The sequence below is a fragment of the Mesoplodon densirostris genome, chromosome X (assembly GCF_025265405.1).
Source record: "Mesoplodon densirostris isolate mMesDen1 chromosome X, mMesDen1 primary haplotype, whole genome shotgun sequence".
In the NCBI taxonomy this organism is placed as follows: Eukaryota; Metazoa; Chordata; class Mammalia; order Artiodactyla; family Ziphiidae; genus Mesoplodon; species Mesoplodon densirostris.
The window spans coordinates 77,895,072-77,904,420 of NC_082681.1; positions in this window are offsets into that span (position 1 = coordinate 77,895,072).

Genomic DNA, 9,349 nt, shown 5'->3' on the forward strand with positions numbered 1-9,349 from the left:
AGCCTATCAGCTAATTTTTCTGCATATACTTTGCATGTCAGAAGGGAGTGGCATGATAAGATTTAAAGTGCTGAGAGGGAAAACCCTACAACCTAGGATACTTTACCCAGCAAGGTTATCATTCAGAATTGAAGGAGAGATAAAGGCTTCTCAGACAAGCAAAATTTAAAAGAGCTCATCAATACTAAACCAACCTTACAAGAAGGGTTAAAAGGTCTTCTTGAAGTTAAAAAAAAAAAAAAAAAAAACACTGGCTACAACAGGAAATAAGAAATTAAAGGACGGGGAAAATATACTGGTGAAGCAATTATATCATAAAGGCTGGGTATTTACCAGTTAAATAAGCTAGTACAAAGGTTAAAAGACAAAAATTGTAAAATCAACGGTAACTACAATAAACAGTTAAATGATAGACATGAAGATGTGAAATATGACATCAAAAACACAAAATGCTGGGAGGTGAGTAAAAAATGTAGAGCTTTCAGAATGTGTTTGAACTTAATGACTATCGGTTTCAATCAAATAGTTATAGGTCAACATAAATGAACTCCATGGATCAAAGACCTACTATAGATCTACCATAACTAGAGAGAAAGGAACACAAACATAACACTGAAGAAAATCATCAAACCACAAGAGAGACACTAAAAGAAGAAAGCATCCTCCTGACTTCAAACTGCAAGTTGCAGTACGATGGCCTCAGATACACATTAGTAAATGTTTTTAAATCCCAAATGAATCCTACCTAATATTTGATAACCTTTGGGTGTATGTTTCAATGTCTGAAAGACAGTTTTCACTAGATGTTAAAGTTGTGGGATAGCTTCTAACAGGACCCAATAGGTTTATACAACAAATTTATGACCTTGGATCTCCCCAGATTGGTTAGGAAGGTGTACAATTGGTTTCCTTTAGGCTCAATGTCACCTACAGGTAGCCTTGAAAACAGCCGCTGTCATCCTGCTTTCAATGTGGGCATGTAGGGTTCAATCAGTTTTCCAATGGTATGATTATTTGGCTGCAATATTTATTCCTTCACTTGGAATAGAAGATATCATTACTCATATAGAGGCTTTAACAAAATTCACCCAGCAAGCCTTAAATGATAGTAACCAAGCCGTGTGTTTGCTCAGTTCAGAAATTTCCATGATGAGAAAAGCAGTCCTACAGAATTGCATGGCCCTCAATATTCTAACAGCTTCCCAAGGGGGAGCTTATGCTGTAATACATAGTGAACGTTTTGTTTTTATACCTGATGAGTCTTCTAATGCAACCCCCGCTTATGATGCGTATGAAAAATTGGATTTCCACTCTGAATGATCGTCTTCCCAGTTTAAGGGAAATGCTAGGAAAATGGTATGGTTCAAGAGGATATTGGCTTAAATCTTTACTAATGATATTGTTGCTCCTATTTCCAACTTTGATTACAGTTTGTGTAACTTATAAAGTTTTAGTTTCTTGTTTTTTGCACTGTGTATCACCTGCTCCTACTAAGATAATGATATCTAAACAACTGGAAACTATTGATCACATCTATAGTTCTCTATAAGATAATGGACATGCACAATGCACATGCAAGGTAAAATTGGTGCAAGTCCTATTGGACAACTTGGAATTGGCCGTTAGTCCTTGCCAGACATCTTACTAGTACCACCCCCTAAAAGGAAAGAAAGAACCGGGCTATTAGGACCCAGCATCGAGGGACATGATGGACCCAAGGCATGTAAAGAACCACCCTAGCATTTGGGGACCAAATACTTGATCACCTAATGCTTTCTATTGAAAGATTAATGATCAAAAGTGGAATTAATGTAATAAAATTATTTTCAGGCAGGACAAGAAACATTTTAAACATAAAACTCTCTCTCTGCCCATTTGAGCCACTACCCCCTCCCCTTTAGTGTGATTTGTGCATCACATTATACATTAACTAGATCCCCTTAAAAGATACAGGAATGCCCACACACCAAAAAAAAAGAAAAGAAAAAAAAGAAAGAAAAGAAGGAAAGAAAGAAGAAAAAGAAATTTCCTCCTGGAATCAGCGAGGTAACTCCTTAAGAGATAACTTTCCTTTCTCAATCCTGTAATGCCTCATTAATACCCACTACTCACCTTGTTGGACTATGTAAACTATTAACATGCTACTTTGTCTCAAAAACTTATATCACGGTTTTACCTCCAATGGGTGGAACAGTCCTCAGAGTTTTCTGAAGATTGTCTCCCAGGTTATAGTCCTCAGGTTGGCTCAAATAAAAATTTCCATTTTTCTTCGATTGACTATTGATTAATTTTTTTGGACAACACAATGAAACCAAAAGATGGTTTTTTAAAAAGATAACAAATCACAAACCTTCGGCAGACAGACCAAGAAAAAAAAAAGATTCCTAAGGAATCACTAAAATCAGGGCTGAAAAGGGAGACATCACCATTGAGTCTATTGAATTTAAAAAAACATAAGAAAATAGTATGAAAACTTTTATACCAACAAATTAGACACATATATGCAATGAAAACATTTGTAGAGAGACACAAACTTCAAAACAGACTCAATAATAGACAATCAATTAAATTAATAATTAAAAATATTCCCACAATGATGCTCCTGTCCAGATGGCATCACCGCTGAATGCTATCAAACATTTCAGATGGAAATAATAGCAACACTCCAGAAATTCTTCCAGAAAATAGAAGAGGAATGAACACTTTCAAAATAGCTCTAGTAGGCCAATATTACTGTAGTGTGAGCCTCTGACATTTTTTTTTTCTTAATTGTAATGCAAGTGCCTGACATTAAGCTTTTGATTGCTGAGGCACCACTTCAAAGACAGCTATATCAAAAAGAACAAATTGCCAGCTACACGACTAGGTAAAGAGCCAGGCCACCACACCCCTGAAGTTTCCTTTGTTTTAGAGATCTCTGATTGACTTAGATAACTGACCCTTTGGCTGCTTGTTTTTCCCTTCTTGTGCTTTAATTCCCATTCTGTGTTAAATTCATCAATAAAGAGTGAATCTGAGAAACCCTAGGCCCCTCACTCTTGACCCCGATACATACATAACCCCAGGTCCCAGCTCTCTTTCTCCACCCACAACCTTTCTGTGTGGTCCAAGGCATGCCATGTACCCTCCATGACTTATGAGTAATAAACTTCGTCCTTACAAAGTCTCCTAAAGGTTATTGCTGAGGTGCCTCTTGCAATTATAATAAGAACCACAAGGGCTAGTTCAACCACAACATTGGTTCTGAAAGGGGAAATATCTGTGGGGGCTCGCCTTGGAGTACAGATAAGTGCCTCCAGGTATTTCTAGCTGACAGTATCACTATCAATTGGCTGAGACCAGCACAATTACCCTGATGCCCAAAACACACAAAGACATCCAAAATAAAGAAAATTGCATACCAATCTTTCTCATGAATATAGATGAAATAACCCTCAAGAAAATATTAACAAACTGAATTCAGAAACATATAAAAAGGATTATATACCATAACCAAGTGGGATTTATTCTAGAAATACAAGGTTGGTTTAACATCTAAAAATCAATTTATGTAATACACTATTTTAAAAGAAGAAAGCACTGAAACATTATCATATTAACTGACACAGAAAGAGCATGTGACAAAATTCCACCACCTTTCATGATAAAAACAATTAAAAAAACTAGGAATAGAAAGAAATTTCTTCAGCATCATAAAGGATATCTATGAAAAACCTACAGCTAACATCATATTTAGTAGTGAAAGACTGCATACCTTTTCCCTAAAGTCAGCAACAAAGACATGCTCACTACTTTTATTCATTATTGCACTGGAAGTTTGAGCCAGTTCAAACAGGGAAGAAGAAGAACTAAAAGTCATCCAGATAGGAAATAAAAAGGGAGGTTTTTTTTATTCTCAGATGACATGATTTCATATGCAGACAATCCTAAGGAATCCACAAAAACAGATCTAACGGTAGAACTAATAAAGAAGTTCAACAGATCACAGAATACAAGAGTAATATATAAAACAAATTTTATTGCCATATACATGTAGCAAATAATCCAAAAATGAAATTAAGGAACACTTAATTCTAGCTACAATAGCATCAAAAAGAATTAAATGCTTAGGCATATATTTAACAAACCAAATGTAATACTTATGCACTGAGAAACACAAATTGATGTTTGTTGAGAGAAATTAAAGATGATCTAAATAAATGGAAAGGCATTGCATGTTCATGGTTGTAAGACTCAATATTTATATGGTAATTCTCCCCAAATTGACATATAGATTCAGTTCAATCTCTATCGAAATTTCAGCAGGCTTTCTTTGTAGAAACTCACAGGCTGATCCAGAAAATTCATATGGAAATGAAAAACAAAACAAAACAGAATATCCAAAACTACTTCAAAAAAGAACAAACTTGGAAGATTCCACCTTCTGATTTCAAAACTTACGATAAAAATAAAGGTAATCAAGTTAGTGTGATACCGACATAGAGATAGATCAATGGAACAGAATCGAGAGTTTAGAAATAACGAACTCTCCTTATATTTATGGTCAATGATTTTCAATTCAATGGGGAAAGGATAGTCTTTTCAACATATGGTGCTGGCACAACTGGATATCATGCAAAAATACAAACTTCGAACCTTACTTCACAGCACACACAAAACTTAATGCAGAATGGATCAGAGACTTAAAAGTAAAACCTACAACTATAAATCTGTTAAAAGAAACCCTAGGAGAAAAATATTTGTACGCATGAGCTAGGCGATGATTTCTTAGATACAACACCAAAAGCATGATCCATAAAAGAAAAACTTGATAAATTGGACTTTGGCAAAATTTACAACATTTATGCTTCAGAAGGCACTATTCAGAAAATGAAAAGACAAGGTACAGACTGGGAGAAAATATTTGAAAGTCACAGATCTAACAAAGAACTTGTATGCAGAATAAAGAATAAGAATAATAAATAAATAAGAAAATGACCCCATTAAAAAGTTGGGTAAAAGATTTGTATAGACATTTAACCAAAGAAGGTATAGAAATGGTTAATAAGCATATGAAAGGATGTTCACAGCCACTAGTCAGTAGGGAAATATAAATCAAAACCATAATGAGATACCATGTTGCAAAAACAATAGGATGGCTATAATCCAAAATACAGATAATAACAAATATTTGGATTTGGAGAAATTTGAATCCTCATACACTTCTGGTGATAATGTAAAATAGTTGAATCTTTTTGGAAAATATTCTGGTGTTTTCTTAAAAAGTTAAACATAGAGTTACCATATGATCCAGAATGTCCATTCCTAGGGATCTACCGAAGAGAACTGAAAACATATGTTCACACAAAAACTCATGAACTCAAAATGTATATGAATATGCTTAACAGCATTGAGTTTGGGAATATTATCCATAACATTCCCAAACTAAACACAACCCAAATGCCCATAAACTGATGAATGTATAAATAGAATGTGGTATACCCATACCATGGAATATTATTTGGCAATAAAAATAACCAAAGTACTGATACATGCTACAACATGGGTGAACCTCGAAAACATTACATTAAGTGAAAGAAGCCAGACAACATGTACTATATATTGTGTGATTCCATTTATACAAAATTTCCTAAATAGGCAAATCATAGAGACAGAAAGTAGTTTATTACTTGCCTATAGGGCTGGGGGTGGGTTGGGGGGTTCGGGGTGTTGGGTAAGGGATACAAGGCGTCTTCTTGGGCTAACAAAAATATCCTAAAATTGATTGTGATAGATGCACAACTGTGAATATACGAAAAGCCATTGAATAAGGCATTTTATTTTTTAATTCATTTTTATTGCAAAAACACATAATATGAAACCTACCTTATTAACAATTTTTTAGTGTACAGTGTTGTTAACTATATGAACATTGTTGCAATCAGATCTCTGGAATTCTTCATCTTGCATGACTGCAAATCTATACTCATGGAACAACAACTCCCCGTTTCCCCCTCTCCCAAACCTTTGGCAACCAGGATTCTACTTTCTGCTTCTAAGAGTTTGACTACTTTAGGTACCCCATATAAGTGGAAACATGCTGTATTTGTCCTTTGTGAGTGGCTTGCTTCACTTAGTATAATATCCTCAAAGTTCATCCATACTACAGCATATAGCAAGATTTCCTTCTTTTTAAAGGCTGAATAATATTCTGTTATATGTATACATTATATATACCACCTTTTATCCATTCACCTGTTGATAGATATTTAGGTTGTCTTCACCCCTTGGCTATTGTGAATAATGGTACAGTGAACATGGGAGTGCAATAATCTATGCAAGATCCTGATTTCAATTATTTTGTAATGTAAATGTAAATATACGGAAGTGAGAATGCTGGATCATATGGGAGTTCTATTTTTATTTTTTTAGGAACTTCCATACTGTTTTCCATGGCGGGTGCACAATTTTACACTCCCACCAGCAATGCACAAGGAACTCATTTTCTTCACTACCTTGCCAACACTTGCTATTTTGAGTTGTTTTTTTTTTTTTAATACTGGCCATGTTAGCAGTTGTGAGGTGATAACTCATTGTGGTTTTGAATTGCATTTCCCTGTTGACTAGTGATGTTGAGCATTTTTCATATACCTGTAGGCCATTTATGTGTCTTCTTTGGAGAAATATCTAATCAATTCCTTTGTCCATTTTTAAATTGTGTTATTTGGGTTTTGTCTGTTTCTTTGTTTTTGAAAGCATAAGCCACAGACTGGGAAACAATATTTGCAAAGCACACATGATAAAAAACTTGTATCCGAAAGAGATAAAGAACATTCGATATTCAGTAATGAGAAATCAAACAACACAATAAACAATGAGCAAAAAAAAAATCGAACTGACATTGTGCTTGCTGGATGGTCAGTAAGCTACTGAGAAGATGTTTCACCTCATTAGTCATTAGGGAAATAACTAAAGCCAGAATGAAATACGACAACATAGCTATAAACATGGCTGAAATAAAAACAAAATACAGACAATACCAAGTGCTAGACAGACTGAGGAACAGCTAGAACTCTCCTGCATTGCTGGTGAGAATGCAAAAAATGGTATAGACTCTCTGGAAACAGTTAAAAATACACTAACGATTCAATCCAGCAAGTTAACTCCTAGATATTTACCCAAGAGAAATGAAAACTTATATTCACAAAAAATCTGTATACAACTGTTCATAGCACTTTTCTTAGATGCTTGGGTGACTGCACACTGGCACTGGACACAGACATATCTAGGACTACTGGACACAGTTTCTGAGCTGACATTGATCCCGGAAGCCCAAAGTGTCATGATGGGGCCCCATTAGAGTGGGGCTTATAGGTTCTGGCAGTAAAAGGAGTTGGGGATAGAGATCAGTTCACAGTGAGCTGACTGGGTCCCTGGACAAACATAGTGGTCATTTCTCCAGTCCCCAAGCTGATAATTCTAAGTGATACACTTGGCAGTTGGAGCAATGACCTACACATTGGGTCATTGGTCTGTGGAGTAAGAGCTATCATGGTGGGGAAAGCCAAGAGGAACCTCTGCCACTGGCTCCCACCCCGGGCCAAGAGAGTACGTCAAAACCAGTATTGGATCCTGGTGAGTATAACGGGGTAAAGCAGAGATTAGTGACATCGTTGGAGACGTATGGGATGTATGGGAAGAGGAGGTAGGAGAGCCACAGGGACGAAGAGAGTGGAGAAGGTGAGAAGTTCCGGGAGTCTCTCTATGGGGGAGGGAGGAAGGGAATGGAAATGGTGAGAGGGAAGATGGAGGCTTCCACTGGATCCACTGGTAATGTTTCATAGGATGCTGGTGGATGCAGGAGATTTTGCTATATCCTTCCTTATCCATTTTAACATATTTGAAATAGCACACCATGCCTTAAAAAGTCACTGGGAGAAGTGGAAGAGGGCGGTATCCACAAACAGGCAGGCACCATCGGGGGCAGGCTCGAGGAGGAGGATTGCAGGTTTACAGTGCACCCAGTCTCCCCTGCTCTGTAACTTCTCCAGCATGGCCAGCTTCTCAGGTGCAGAAACTCAGGCCCAGAAAACTGGGCCTTTGAGTTCCACAGGCAACAGCGGTTCAGACACGCCAGGACTCTCCAGGAGGTCAGCCAGAGCAGGATGCAGGAGAGAGAGGTGACTGAAGACAGAGGAGTATGAACGGGAAGGAGCAGAAGGAAGGTACGGGAGGAATGGAGGGGTGTCAGAGTAGGAGTTGGGTGGCAGACAAGGGAAATTCTAACACCCATGGGCCATAGAGAAACCAAGGGAGGCACCACTCCCCAGACATCAGTACTGCTCAGCTCAGGGAAGCTGAGAACTGACAGTTCCAAGAAAAATTGAGAGACACCTGGCTATCCACACCGACCGCCATCACAACTGGTAGGCCTTGGTTGTGCGTCCTTCAAAACTTTAAAACATACTTGTACATATACTTAAATGAATTCTCATATATTACATAGGATTGACTGGTGTGTGTGTGTGCCCACGCACGCAAGTGATTTAACTTACAAATGTGAATCCAAAGCCATCGTTCTGCAACTTGCAGTTTGAAGTCAGGCAGGTGCTTTCGAAAGCTGTGAGAATGGCCTGATGCATTCCGTTGGACTGCCACGCTTTATGCTACTGGATGCTAAGCCACGTTGCATTCATCCATTTCCTTACTGATGGGAATTTGGAGTGCTCCCAGTTTTTCCCATCACCAACACCCTTGTGCATGGGCTCCTGTACACTACAGGTACCAGCGTGTCTCCGGAAGAAGTACCAGGCAGCGGACTTGCCGGAACATAGAGGAAATACCTATTTTTTTTTCTTCCTTTTTAAGGTCTTCGGCTCAAAGCAAGGACTCTGGAGTCAGATTGATTGGTTTCAATCCTGCCGCTGATCCCCACGAGCCGAATGACCTTGGGCCAGTGGCTGAACCTCTCAGTGCCTGTTTGCTCACCGGTAAGAGGCCAGTAATGGTTGGTACTATAGTTCTAGGAGTGTCACGCTGATGCATTACTATTTATGCCCAGCACTTAGAAGAGTGCCAGGCACAGAGTCCGTGCTGGCACTAAGTTGCTTTCAATGGATTCTGCCAAATTACCTCCCAAATGGGTCTCTTGCACCACCGCCACAGGGGTTTGCTCCTCACCTCTCCCACCCTCGGAATGGTTAAGCTCTTTGAAGGATGTCAACCTAGTGTGTGAAACCCGATTCGTGGTTTTAGTTCACATCTCCAGGATCAGTGGTGGCGAGCATCTTTTGGGGTGTAACTGGCCACTGCGATTTCTTCTTCTTTGAATTTGCCTCAGAGAGGGGGAAGGGCTGATGGAGCGAGGCCA